The sequence below is a fragment of the Gossypium raimondii genome, chromosome 11, assembly GCF_025698545.1.
Source record: "Gossypium raimondii isolate GPD5lz chromosome 11, ASM2569854v1, whole genome shotgun sequence".
Lineage (NCBI taxonomy): Eukaryota > Viridiplantae > Streptophyta > Magnoliopsida > Malvales > Malvaceae > Gossypium > Gossypium raimondii.
The window spans coordinates 41,127,865-41,141,596 of NC_068575.1; the positions used below are offsets into that span (position 1 = coordinate 41,127,865).

Here is a 13,732-nt window from a genome sequence, read left to right on the forward strand (position 1 = left end):
TCTGTTTTCCTCCCTTCTTCATCTCCTTTAACATAAAATTTCTATATTTTTCATTTGTTAAATTTTTTTATATTTATGAAAAAAGAAAAGGCAAAAGATGAAACCAAAATAAAATTTACTTCGCATATTCTCACCCCACACAATTACAAACCCTCATCGTCCATCATCACTTTAACGAACCAATTTGGATCTCTCAATGACCTACTCCACAAGCTCGCCTCACTCGAAGACCTCTCCAGTCGTGACATATGGCAGTCCACCCTCAACAAAGTTTCCCAAGCCCATTCCCTTAACCTCCTAATCAATCCCCACAAGCACCTTATCTATCTTACCTACAACATTCTTGCCCTATCGAAACTAAGTTGTTTCATAGATTCTTCAAACGAGCTCGACATTCTCAATGGCTAAAACTACCACCATACGAAACTTACCCTCAACCTTACCCTCAACTTTACCCAAATCAGTTTGATTTCGTGCTCCCTTTCTCTCTTCGGTTCATCTATACTCGGCTTTCAATCAAGCTTGCTTGGGAAAATCCAAGAAGGTTTAGATCAATTTTATCATTTGTTTAATTTTATTCGTCAGAAATAAAAGAAAAGGAAATGAATAATCTACACGATTCTGTAAGAGTTTGGAAACGGAAAAATTTTGTTTTGACTATAAAAAATTTAATTTAGATTTAGATTTAGATTTGATTAAGGATATGGTTTTTGTATTGATTATTTAGATCCAATTTTAGTTTGAAATTAGGTTATATTCAAATCGAGATTTGATTAAGAATGATTGATATTCGATTTTCGGTGAAATTCAATTTAAGAATCATGTGAAAGAAATAAGGACTTAGTTTATTTGGTAGGTAAAGATTATGTTTCGCAATGAAGATTATGAGAAGATCGAAAAATAAAAGGGAAGAAGAAAAGAAAAATAAAGAAATTAAAACAAAAAAATTAAAATTTTCAAAAAAATAAAAGTATATGAACTAGTTTTAACAAATGGAAAATATAAAAAAACTACGTTAAAAGAAATAGAGAAGGAAGGAAAGCAGAAGGAGGAGAAGAGAATAGAAAATAAAGAAAAAAAAAAGTTTAAAGAACATAAAAGAAAAATATTAAATTGTTCAAAACAAAAAAAAAATATAGGAACCAATTGCTTATTTAACCTAAAACTTTTTGTTTGAAATGATGATTTAACGTGCTACGTCAGCTTACCATTACACTGTTAATAACAATTAACGCTCAGTGACTAAAATGTTACAACGCGATAACATAAGTAACTAAAACATAATATTTAAAAAAATAAGTGACTAAAATATAACCTGAAACAAACAAAAATAACTATTTTGATAATTTACATAATATTAATCAAATTTTAATATGGCATTTTGAGTGAAATACGTTCCAAAATTACGAATCCAAAATAAAAGTTTCCAAATACAAAATAAAGAAGTTTGTATTGTATTTTGAACAATCAAACAAATAGGCTATTAATTATGATTTACCTCAATTATTATAGAAAATCCATTATTTTGGCATATATCAAGTTAAATGAACATGTGTATGGTTGTAGCAAGAATCAAATTTCAATGAAGCAATTTATTGGGGTTTATGATAATCGCATAAAATGCTATGGAAGTGATATAAATTGGCTTAATTTATGGGAATCAAAATAAAGAGAAGCGAAATTTTAGGTAAAAGTTTCCTACAATATTAATTGAAACTTTTTTAACAACTAGATATTTTTCTCAAGAAAAAGGATTTAAATGAAGTAAGAAATTGAAGAAAATGTTACCGAGTTTGCAATAAGAGAGATGGAGAGGGATAGACGAGGATTGAGTCACTGATACTCTCTGTTTGGCTGTGTAAGATCTGTGTAAGCACTGAGGGGAGGGGATTTCAAGAGTTCTGCCTTTTTGATTATTTCGGCGGAAGTTTCTAGAGCACACTCTTGCGTTTAGCTAGATATGCCCTTGTTTTTCAATTTAATTCATGTTAAGGGTTGATTGTGGAGACTTTGAGAAAAGGAGGATTAATTTAAGAATTTTATCAAATATTCTCCACATGTGTGTATAGTCTTTAAAACCTATTAGCTTAATGTGTGAAGGGCATTTTATATTTTATATTATAAAAAACATATTATAAGTAAAAAAAACTAAAAAAATTTCACAGATACATATTATCAAATGTTTGTGCACATTTAATTTAAAGAAACTACATATAAATTAGTTAGTTGATAAGCTGTAAAAGTAACATATTTTAATCCCATTATTAATACGTTTTTGGATGATTAATTATATAAATTAGTGAATTTGATGCTCCCAATCCTTTAAATTCATGTTTTTATACTTAGGAGAGCCTTTAGGAGCAAAAGAACTGAAAAGTGACCCAAAATCGGACAAATAGAGTTGTTTCTAAGATCCACACGGCCTGGGCATTTCCACATGGGTTGGCCACATGCCCATGTGTCAGCCCGTGTCGATTTTGCAACCTACTTCCCAGATATGCAGAAAAACCCAATTTTTAGGCTTTCAGAGCATTCTAAAGTTTATAAATACCAATTAGAAGAAGACCTAAGGGGGCACTTAGAGAAGATCGAAGAAAATACTCGAAGAACGCGATCGGAATCAACTCGGAAGCGGATCTCCCTCAAGATCGAAGATCTCCATTCAATTTCTTTCGAAGTTTTATTAAGTTTCTTTATATCTTATGGTTATCCTAACTTTGAGATGTTTCTATTCAGGATTATGAACTAAATTCCCTAGATACCTAGGGAAGATGAAACTTATGATGAATCTTATTATTTGATTTCTGATTTACATGATAAATATTTGATTATTGTTCTCAATTATGTATGCTTATTTTGTGTTTTAATATTTCTGGAATATTAATTCATGTTTAACGTGCTTATTGCAGTGGAGCAAAAGTCTCTATTTAAGAGTAGATCTAGCATAATTGAGTGGAGTTGCATGTAATTCTAGAAATAGGACGACATAAATCTACCGGATTAGAGTCAAATCTAATAAGGGAATCCATAGATCAAGTTAATGCGACAAAAGGGGTTTTAATTAGAAGAGATTTCAATTAATCAACCTAGAGTCAGTTGTTTTTACTCTCGAAAGAGATATTAACATAATTTAGGGATTTCTACAGATCAAGACACAAGTAAATAAATCATTTAATTCAGATTCATAATAATAGGTGAAGTTTAGGTGGATTCTTTCCTGGGTATTGTCTATCTCATTGGTTATCTTTGATTATTTTCCTATTTCATTCTTTGTTACGCTAATAGATAAATTAGATTAGTAAATTTAGATTAAAAACAATCACTCCAATTTGTTGGCTAAATAATAGAAAAAAGGTAATTACTAGTACTTTTAGTCCTCGTGGATACGATTTTCCCTACTCACCATAACTATACTATTGTTCGATAGGTGTGCTTGCCTTAGTCGTATTTATAGTTAGTTTAGTAACCATCAAGTTTTTAGCGCCGTTGCCGGGGACTAAAATATTAGGAACACTCGATTTTTATTAATTTAGTCATTTTTATTTTTATCATATTTTTACTCTTAGTTTAATTTTTGCATTTTAATTTTTCTTTTCTTTTATTTGCTTATGGTAGGTTCCTTTAGTTTATGACTAAAAGAAACCCGTCAGGACCATTGTTATTTGATAGTGAGATTGAAAGTATTACTCGCAGAAACTATAGAGAAGCAAGGCAGAGTCGACAGAATATAGTAGATGAGCAAGAGGATGTTATTATTATGGAGGAGATGGGTGATAACCAGAATAATCAGCTACCTCCTGCAGTTGCTACAAATCCAGATCACGTTCCTCATACTATGTACGATAATGCCAAGCCCCTTTAACTAGGGCTAAATCGAGTATTGTGCAATCCATTATTGCTGCGAATAATTTCAAACTGAAGCCAAACACTATTCAGATGATACAACAATTTGTTTAGTTCGATGGTTTGTAAGATGAAGATCCAAATACTAACTTGGCCAATTTCCTGGAAATTTGCGATACTTTCAAGATTAATGGCGTTTTTTATGACGCCATTTGCCTACGGTTGTTCCCCTTCTCGTTGAGGAACAAAGCTAAACAGTGGTTGAATTCTTTACCATGAGGTTCTATCACTACATGGGATCAAATAACTAAGAAATTCCTACTAAAGTACTTCCCGCCGGTTAAGTCAGCCAAGTTGAGGAATGATATCTCTTCCTTCGCTCAGATTGACTTAGAAACCTTATATGATGTAGGGTAGAGGTATAATGACTTATTAAGACGATGCCCTCACCATAGGTTACCTCTATGGCTACAGGTTCAAACCTTCTACAACAGGTTGAACCCCTCAACTAGGCAATTGATCGATGCAGCAGTCGGTGGAACTCTAAACAATAAAACACCTACAGCGGCTTATGAATTTATAGAGGAGATGGCATTGAATAATTATTAGTGGCAAGTCATGAGGACGAAGCTGATGAAAGTAGCCAGTTTTTTTAACTCAGATGCAGTCACCATGTTATCAAATCAGGCAAAACTTTTAAATAAGAAAATTGGTGGTTTATATGTTTCTACGCAGATACATCCAGTGGTGCAGTGTGATACGAATGGAGGAGGAATGAACAATCTAGAATGTCTACCCTACGATCCTAGCACAAAGAACGAACAAATAAATTATATAGGTAATAATTCTAGGCCTCAAAATAACCCTTATAGTAATACCTATAATGCAGGTTGGAGGAAACATCCCAATTTCTCTTGGGAAGGTCAAGGAAATCAAAGAGCACAACCCCCTCCAGGCTTTCAACAACAACCTTACCAGCAAGAGAAGAAGTCAAACCTTGAGGAGATGTTAACGAAGTTTATCTCAGTGTCAAAAACTCATTTTCAAAACATTGAAGTAGTGCTTAAAAATCAACAAGCATCGATTCAAAGGCTTGAGAACCAAATAGGTTAGCTTGCTAAGCTAATTTTAGAAAGACCACAAGGTAGCTTGCCTAGCAATACCGAAACTGACCCAATAGAACAGTTTCATGCAATTACTGTTCAAGATGAAGAAGGGTTAGTTGAACCTGAATCAGAATCGGGGCAAGAAAGTGTGGTAAGTAACGGTAAGGTTGAGGTAAGCTAAAATGAGTAAAAACTGGTTAGTAGCGAATATAAACCTCAAGTGTCATATCCTAACACGACGAAAAGAGACCACACGAACGAACAATTTGGTAAATTTCTTAAACTTCTGAAAAAATTACATATTAGCTTACCGTTTATTGAAGCTCTTTCGTAGATGCCCAATTTCGTTAAATTTTTAAAGAAGCTTTTGGTGAAAAAAGGAAGTTAGATGACTCATTGACTGTGGAGCTAAATGTTGTTTGCTCAACCATACTACAAAATAAACTACCCAACAAATTGAAAGATCCAAGGAGTTTTACTATTCCTTATTTAATTGCTAGTTTGAATATTAATAATGCTTCGCCTAATTTAGGGGCTAGTATTAATGTCATGCCTTATAAAATGTTTAAGCAATTAGGTCTTGGGAAACCCAAACAAACTAGGATGAGTATTCAATTAGTAGATAGAAAAATTAGATTTCTTAGGGGTATTATTGAAGACGTACTTGTAAAAATTGATAAATTCATATTCCTAGTTGATTTTGTTGTTTTAGACATGGGTGAGGATAGCGATGTACCTTTGATTCTAGGTCGACCCTTTTTAGCAACTACTAGAACTATAATTGATGTTGGTACGGGTGAGTTAATACTTCGTGTAGGTGACGAAATGATTACTCTCCAAGCTTGTGATTCGGTTAAGACATCTAGTGATCAAGATGATTTACAAGTTCTGTTAATATGAGTAACCATGTGGCTCAACCTTCTTTGCAGGAAACACCTCAGAAAAATGTAATAGAGCCACGTTCCAGTCAATACAACAGAACGACTTGTGAAAAACGAATGTTACGAATCGATGAACTAGATGAATGGCGGACACATGTCAAGGAGAAACCGAAAAAGCACAATGAAGAGCCAAAGAGACGCCATAATGAGCATGTTGACGGAACGAACCAATTTAAGGCTGGGGACAAGGTACTGCTAGATAAAATGGATCCCCGAATTGCCACTTCGGAGCTTGATGCAAACAAATCAAATCCTTTTACAGTACTGAATTTATTCCCAAACGGTACAGTCGAGGTAACTCATTCTGAATTTGGCACATTTAAAGTAAATCATACTCGACTTAAACCTTATTTTGATAATAGAACTGATAATGAGAAAGAAGAGTTTGAACTCCGCGAAACACTATGACAATGCGAATACGAGGTAAGTCGAGCTTAGACTTTAAATAAGCGCTTCTCGGGAGGCAACCTCAGTGTTAACATAGCTAAGTCTCTTAAATTTATTTCCATGTTTTTTTAAAAAAAAACTAATTAAATTTAAAAAAACACTTTTTGACCCACACGACTTAGGCAAACAGGCATGTCCCAGGCCGTGTGGATCCTGAGACTTAATTTTATCAAAAATTTGAAAGTTATACGGCTTTAAATAGTCCACACGGCCTTGTCGAGGGCCTTGTCGAAAAGGGGAGAAATCGAAAGGTTTCTATGTTTTCCGTAAAACTTTGACTATTTTTTGGGGATTTGAACCCCAAATCTACATTATGTGCGAAAAGGGTTAAAAAGGGAGGTTTTTTAATTTTTCAGAAACTGTAGGCAGCGGTCACCATCGCTGATGACCGGCGGCAGCGTCGAAGGTCCGCCGTCCTTATGGCCAGAGAGAGAGAGAGGGTTTGAGAGAAAAACAAAGAAAAAGGAAGTGTTTTTTTTTTAACTGATGCAAAAAATGATTTTTTTAACTTATATAGCCCTTTCAAAACAAAGTCGTTTTAGGCTTGGCTTTGACGCCAAAAACGGCGTTGTTTCAAAGCCGACCCGAATAATTTGACCCGACCCCTAGGATCCGCGTGTTTTCACTTTGAGGGGTAATTTCCATTTTGGTCCTTTTCCTTTTTTGTTCCTTTTTATTTTCGTCCTACTCCTTTTTTATTTTTTTATTTTTACCCCATAATTTTAATTTCCTTGTAAATCGGTCCTTTGACCCTCTGTTGAATGAAGGAAATGACATGGGGTTAGGATAATTTCCCTTTGGGTCCCTAAACTTTTCTATTCCATTTTAATTTAATCATTTATCTTTTGTTTTCTCATAATTTAGACGTTAAATTTTGTTATATTTTCAATTTAGTCCTTTATTTCCCCTTTTTATTTATTTCGCAATTTATGCTTTAAGTTTTGTTTAAGTTTCAATTTAATCCTCATTTATTTAATTACGCCTCTTTATTTACTATTTTTATTATTTTATCCCTAAAATTTTATTATGGTTTCGATTTAATCTTACCTTTTTATTTATTTATATTTTATCCTTTAATTTACATAACTTGCATTTTTATCCTTAAGTTTCTTAATCATCTCATTTTAGTTCATTTTTATTTATATTTTTAATGTTGATGTTATTGTTAAATGATTATTTTTGCTAATTAATATTTTATTTTGTCATCACTAATATTACACAACCATGATCATAGCATTATCATACTTTTTATTATTTTACTACTAATGTTCCACTTATTGTTTTACTATTATAGCCGTTATTAAATAATATTATTAATCGGCTAAAATTATTCCAACTACCACTTGTTATTATTTTGTTATCATTTTTTGATCACGTAGGCTATTCTATACTATTTTTGCCATTTCCATATTATGCAACATGTTTAAATATTCGTTTATTTTTGTACCAACACTTAAATAAATCAATCGCATATTGCATTAAACATTATATTCATTTTTAAACGATGCATAAAAAAGGAATTTTTTAAAACTGAGGCAATGTTATTTGTTTAGGGATTCGAGAAATAGTGCCCTAACTTACGGGGTATGACTTTCTCCTTAAACCAAGATAAATGAGCATCCTTTTAAAATTTAAAATATATAAGACTTAGGTAATAATCAAATAACGAGAATCCATATTTTTGAGGATTCAAGATATCGTTCCCTAACTCACGGGGCATGATCCTTTTCTCGGTTGACTCGAAATAAAAGGCTATTTCCATAAAATTCAATTTAGTTTGAAATCATACAAGAAGGGGATCGTATCTGAAATTTTCTTTGAATTTTTAATTCTCGGCACTCAGACATCAAGTAATCAATTAGGTACCAATTTTGGGCGTTATGAGAGTGCTAACCCTTCCTCGTACATAACCGACTCCCAAACTCATTTCTTGGATTTTGTAGACCGAAAATTATCGTTTTAATAAATCTTACATTTTATTAGAATGACCAAGTTTTGAGGTGATCCAATCACACCTAAATAAAAAGGATTGGTGGTGACTCTATTTTCATTTTAAAATAAAAAGTCAATTTCAAAAAAGGTTTCGATAGCTTGGCGACTCCATTAGAGATAATAAGAGAGTCAAGCCAAGAGTTGATAAATTTTTGGTCTTTTTGTCAAAAATTGATAATTTGGTTTAAATTGACGATCCCCTCCTTGTATTTCATCATTCAGATTTTATTTTAGTGGTAAATAAGGTCTTTATTATCTTGGGTTACACAATGATTTAATATGTCTGCTTTATTGGTTCGAGTTTCTCTTGATATATTGTCACATATATGGCATGGCATAATCATTACATTTTACCCTTTTTAAGTGGGAGTGGGAAGCTATTCCTTCGTAAGGTCTTCACCTCCGTATAGGATAGTGGATCACTTTCGGGATACATCCATACCTATGTCTTCGTGAAGTCTTCATCTCTATACAGCCATAGGGAAATGTATTCCCTTGAACTGAACTCAGTCTGTATGAGCCTATAATGGGTGAGGATTGAGAAATCTGCTGGTTCAGGTACCCTTACTTTAGAATTGAACCGCATATAATGAGCCCTAAAGAACCCACTCTAGCTAGAACCATATCAAACCTTTAGTGGTCACCTGTATAGATGTTCTATTTACTATTTCTTGCTTTGTATTCTAGCTTTGTATGAAATGTACTGACTTGTTTCGTTTTGTTTTCGATGTGCTTGCATTGTATTTTCATCATAAAAAAGGGTGTTGATTTGCATTTAGTTGCTAAATAGAGAGAGCTTGTCATGAAAAAAAGATTTCTTGATAAAGTGCAAGACAATGCGGCTGTACGAATATGATTTGAGAAAATACAATAAGAGAAGGGTGACAGCCTAACGGGGGTTAGATGTCTGAATTATGGGATTTCACCCACATTAGTGTGACTTAGAATAATCTTCAAGAGTTGAAAGAAATATGGGACCAATGGGATGACGAAATCAAGTAGTTATTCTACCGTGAATATGGTGATTTACCTTATTTACTAGATGTCAAAGTTGATAAGAACCTATTCTGAGCTCTTACCCAGTATTGGAATCCCACCTATAGCTGCTTCACTTTTGGGAAGGTAGACTTGGTGCCCACTATAGAAGAGTACAGTACTCTGCTCCATTGTCCGAGGATCCAAGTGGACAAAGTTTATTATAGAGCCGCCAACATCTGAATTTCTTAAAGAGACTAATAAACATAATTGGGATGAGCGAGCAATGGGTCGTGGCCGGATTAAACAAAAAGGGGATAGTAAATGCATCCTTCAGAAAAGTCTGTAGGATTTGATCTTGGTACATCTGGATGCGAGGAAAAGAGTCGACATTTTCGCCTTAAGTATTTATGGGTTAGTCATCTTCCCCAAAACACTAGGGCATATTGATGATACAGTTTTAGATCTATTTGACTGGCTTGACAAAAGGGCCACGCCCGTCTCGGTAATTTTGCCTGAAACTTTCATATCTTTAAGTGCATGCCGAAGAGCGGGTGAAAGAAGATTTATCGAACGTGCACAACTCTTGCTAGCCTGGTTCCATAGCCACTTTTGCAAGGTAGAAAAAGTCTATTATCGAGTGTTTTTCGAGGACTACTCTCCGTTGAAAGAATTAGTAGCTATCCCAAGATGAGACAACATTTCTGAAAAAAATGGATGGCACTTCTCCAGAGTCTTCAAGACGAAGACGTTGAATGGAGGACCCTTTGGATGATCCCTAATGAAATTTTGTACAGATGTGGAGACTTTGACTAGTTCCCTCTACTCAGGATATGGAAAGTTGCTGGATATGCCCCTCTACTTGTATTGAGACAGTATAGGACGAAGCAGTTTATACCAGAAACTCAAGGGTTGGCTCCATGTGAGTTTGCATACAAATATGACAATTATAAAAAGAAGGTTCGTGAAATTTTTAATGCATAGAACCAAACTCACAAAATGAAGAGATTTTTTGCAAATCTCATGATGACCCCAGAATATGATTGGTGATGAGGTAAAAGAATCAATGATAATGTCCCTTCGGCAAGCCAAGAAAGTACCCAGCCGATAGAAGAACACTTGCAAGTGATCTTGTTTGAATTAGAGATCATAAAGCAAGACTTCGAAAAGAAGAGTTTAGAGCTAGGGAAAAGGATAGAAAAGTTGGAAGAGGGAAAGGTTCAGCGAGGATTAGATGTCGACGTCCAGAAGTTAGAAGCTGAGAAAATGAAAAAAGGAAAGAACAACACTAAGGAAGACTTGGACAGTTTAAAAACAAATTATAAGAAGTTGCGTTTGTAGATGATGACTGCCGGGTTGGGTAAAACATCGAAATAATAAAGGCAAGAAATCCAAGAAGAAAAGATTAAAGCTAATCAATGGGAAAAAAATTCCAAGATGCTCTAAAAAGGGATTTGTTAGAAAGTCGAAATGAAAAGGTTGGATTAAGAGCCCAGGTAGCGAAATTAGAAAGGTCATTGCATTAACATCGTAGTCGTAACTTTGTGATTGAGTTGAAAGTAAGCCTGACTAAGATTGAAGATTTGAAGGGAAAAATAGAAGAGCTTGAAGCTGCACTGCAAAATTGTGAACTTCGAGTTGAGCTTCTTGAAACGAATAATGAACATTGGAGGAGCAACTCCAATGCTCTCAAGGTCAAATCAAGGATAGAGATCACCTCATGGGCGAAGCTTTGACTTAAGTACGGGAAGTAGCCAGACATTTGCAAACCCTAGCGGCTTAAGCTGACATGCTAAACTTGAGATACAAATAAGAATTAGATTGAGGCCGAGAATTAGCTAGGCTTCTTAGGAAAGCCAAGGCTTTCAATATTAGGGCAATGCCGTATATGTAAAATGTATCTGTTTTATGTAAAGAAATTTACTTTCTAGTAAAGTTGTTCTAATAGAATTTAATTAGAATCAATGCCTCTTTTTGCATTTATTTTTCATTCATCAGCATTACTTTTCATCATATGCATTAAATTTCATAAAAAGACCCTAATTAATTGAAATTATGACAGTTACTCTGGAAACCAACAAGAATTTACCAACCAAATATCGTTACAATACCTGCGGTAAAACCAAAGCCATGGATCAAAGGTTAGAGAGACGAGAACAAATTCAGAAAGACATGCAAGATCAATTGCAAACGCAGCTGCAGAACCAATTAGCTAAGGTATAGCAAGACTTGAAGGATCAAATACAAGAGTCCCAACGAAGCATAATAAGCTAGTTGACCTAGTAACTGGCCAGAGGGATTGAAAAAGGGAAGAGTACTGTGATTAACTCTAGGGATGATAATGAAGACCCTACATACCTCCAGGCTTTACCTAGTGAATGTCCAAGCCCAACCGGATACATATCCATGGAGAGTACCCATTACCATAAGACCACAACAATACCAGGCCGGCACTTCAGGACTGGTGAATTACCCAATGAGTTTAGGTTCCAATCCCAGAGATAATCTGACCAACCTCGTTGTGCCAGATTTGGACGGCATTGTGGAAATGGATAGAGAAAGAGTAGAATTGTCAAAACAGCTAAAAGATTGGTGTAAGTGGTTGGATAAGAAATTTAGATCTATGGAGAATGCTACCTACCTTTGCAGGGTCGATGCAAAGGAATTGAGTTTAGTCCCAGATCTAATACTCCCACCAAAATTCAAAACTTCAAAATTTGTAAAATACAATGAGACTAGTTGTCCTGAAACCTATATCTTTGCTTCCAAGATAGTTTGACCGAGTCGGTTGCCAAATGGTATAATCAGCTAAGCCGTGCCAAAATTAATTTATGGAAAGACTTGGCACAAGCTTTTATGAAATAATACAGTCGTGTAACTAACATGACACCTGATAGAATTACATTGCAAAACATGGAGATTAAGCAAAATAAAAGCTTTAGGCAATATGCTCAAAGATGGAGAGAGGTGGTAACACAAGTTCAGCCACCACTTCTGGAAAAAGAGACGACAATGCTTTTCTTAAACACTTTGAAAGCCCCATTCATTAACCATATGCTGGGTAGTGCTACCAAGAACTTCTCAGATATAGTAATGTCTGGAGAAATGATTGAGAATGCAACAAGAAGTGGGAAAATAGACGCGGGGGAAACACTAAAAGGTCTTCCCTGAGAAAGAAAAAAATGAAGAAAACACTGTGATTGTGTATAATAAGAGCTATTCAAAATCGGTCACTGTAGGCCAACTAATGACCATGACAACTAGCCATCAAGGACCTTCGAGACAAGAATCTAACTTAAGGCCAGACACGGAAAAACTCTAATTCACACCTATCTGATGACATATGGAGAGTTATATTAGAATTTGTTTAATGTGCATGTAGTATCCCTGTTTTATTTAAAACCCATGCAACCTCCGTTCCTAAAGTGGTATGATGCAAATGCTCAATGCGAGTACCACGCAAGAATAATGGGACACTCAATTGAGAACTGCACTGCATTTAAGAAGCTGATCGAGAGGTTCAACAAGATGGGGATTGTAAGTTTCGATGCTCCCTTAGGACCTAATGTGGCAGGAAATTCGTTACCCAGTCATTCTGACCAAGGGGTAAACATGATAATCGAGAGTGGAGGTAAAAACCCCATTAAAATGGGTTTGAATCATTCAAGATTCAAAGAGATGCTCAAAGGGGTAAGGAGCTACTGTGAGTTCCACGCTAAAGAAGGTCATGAGATCTAAGAATGCACTAAATTCAGAGCTCTAATACAAAGCCTGATAGATAACAATGAATTGGAATTCTTTGAAAATGTCGAGGGATTAGAGGGAGGAGATGTTTGAGCCTCAGAGGAAGGATCAGTGGATAAATTTTACAAGGTCAGCCATCCGGTGGTGTTTATTTCCCGGCCGAGAAGTAATGAAGTTGGAACGCAAGCTACGCCAAGAGTCATAATTAAAAAACCTGTGGCTTTTCCCTGCAATGATAGCAAAAGGGTTCCATGGAATTATGATAGCAACGTGATGATTCTGAGAGAGGAAAACTCGGTTGGCACTCCAGAAGGGGGCCAAGATATTGGTTTCTTCACGCACAGTGGGAGGCACTATGACTCTGCAATTGTAAGAACCGAACCCCTTAAGGAAAAAACCCTGGCAGTTGAGCATAAGAAAGAAAAATGGCTAGATTTGAATCACCTATCAATGAGCCAATAACTGAGAATGAGCCTAAGGAATCTTAAAGTTCTTGAAACATAGCGAGTATATTGTTGTAGAACAGCTACACAAACAACCAGCTCGCATATCAGTATTATCATTGCTCTTGAGCTTAGAGACACATTGTAACATATTGATGAATATGTTAAATGAAACTTATGTCACTGATAATATCTCTGTAAACACGCTACATCGTTTGGTTAACAATCTGAGTGCTGATAA

The 13,732-nt window shown here is 35.0% G+C and overlaps 1 non-coding gene across 1 annotated transcript; it reads right to left on the reverse strand.

Annotated features, from left to right (window-relative positions):
- Positions 1 to 4,194: 4,194 nt before the first annotated feature.
- Positions 4,195 to 4,301, reverse strand: LOC128035081 (small nucleolar RNA R71). Its single transcript, XR_008191484.1, has one exon. It is a non-coding gene; the product is annotated as a small nucleolar RNA R71 (small nucleolar RNA).
- Positions 4,302 to 13,732: the final 9,431 nt, after the last annotated feature.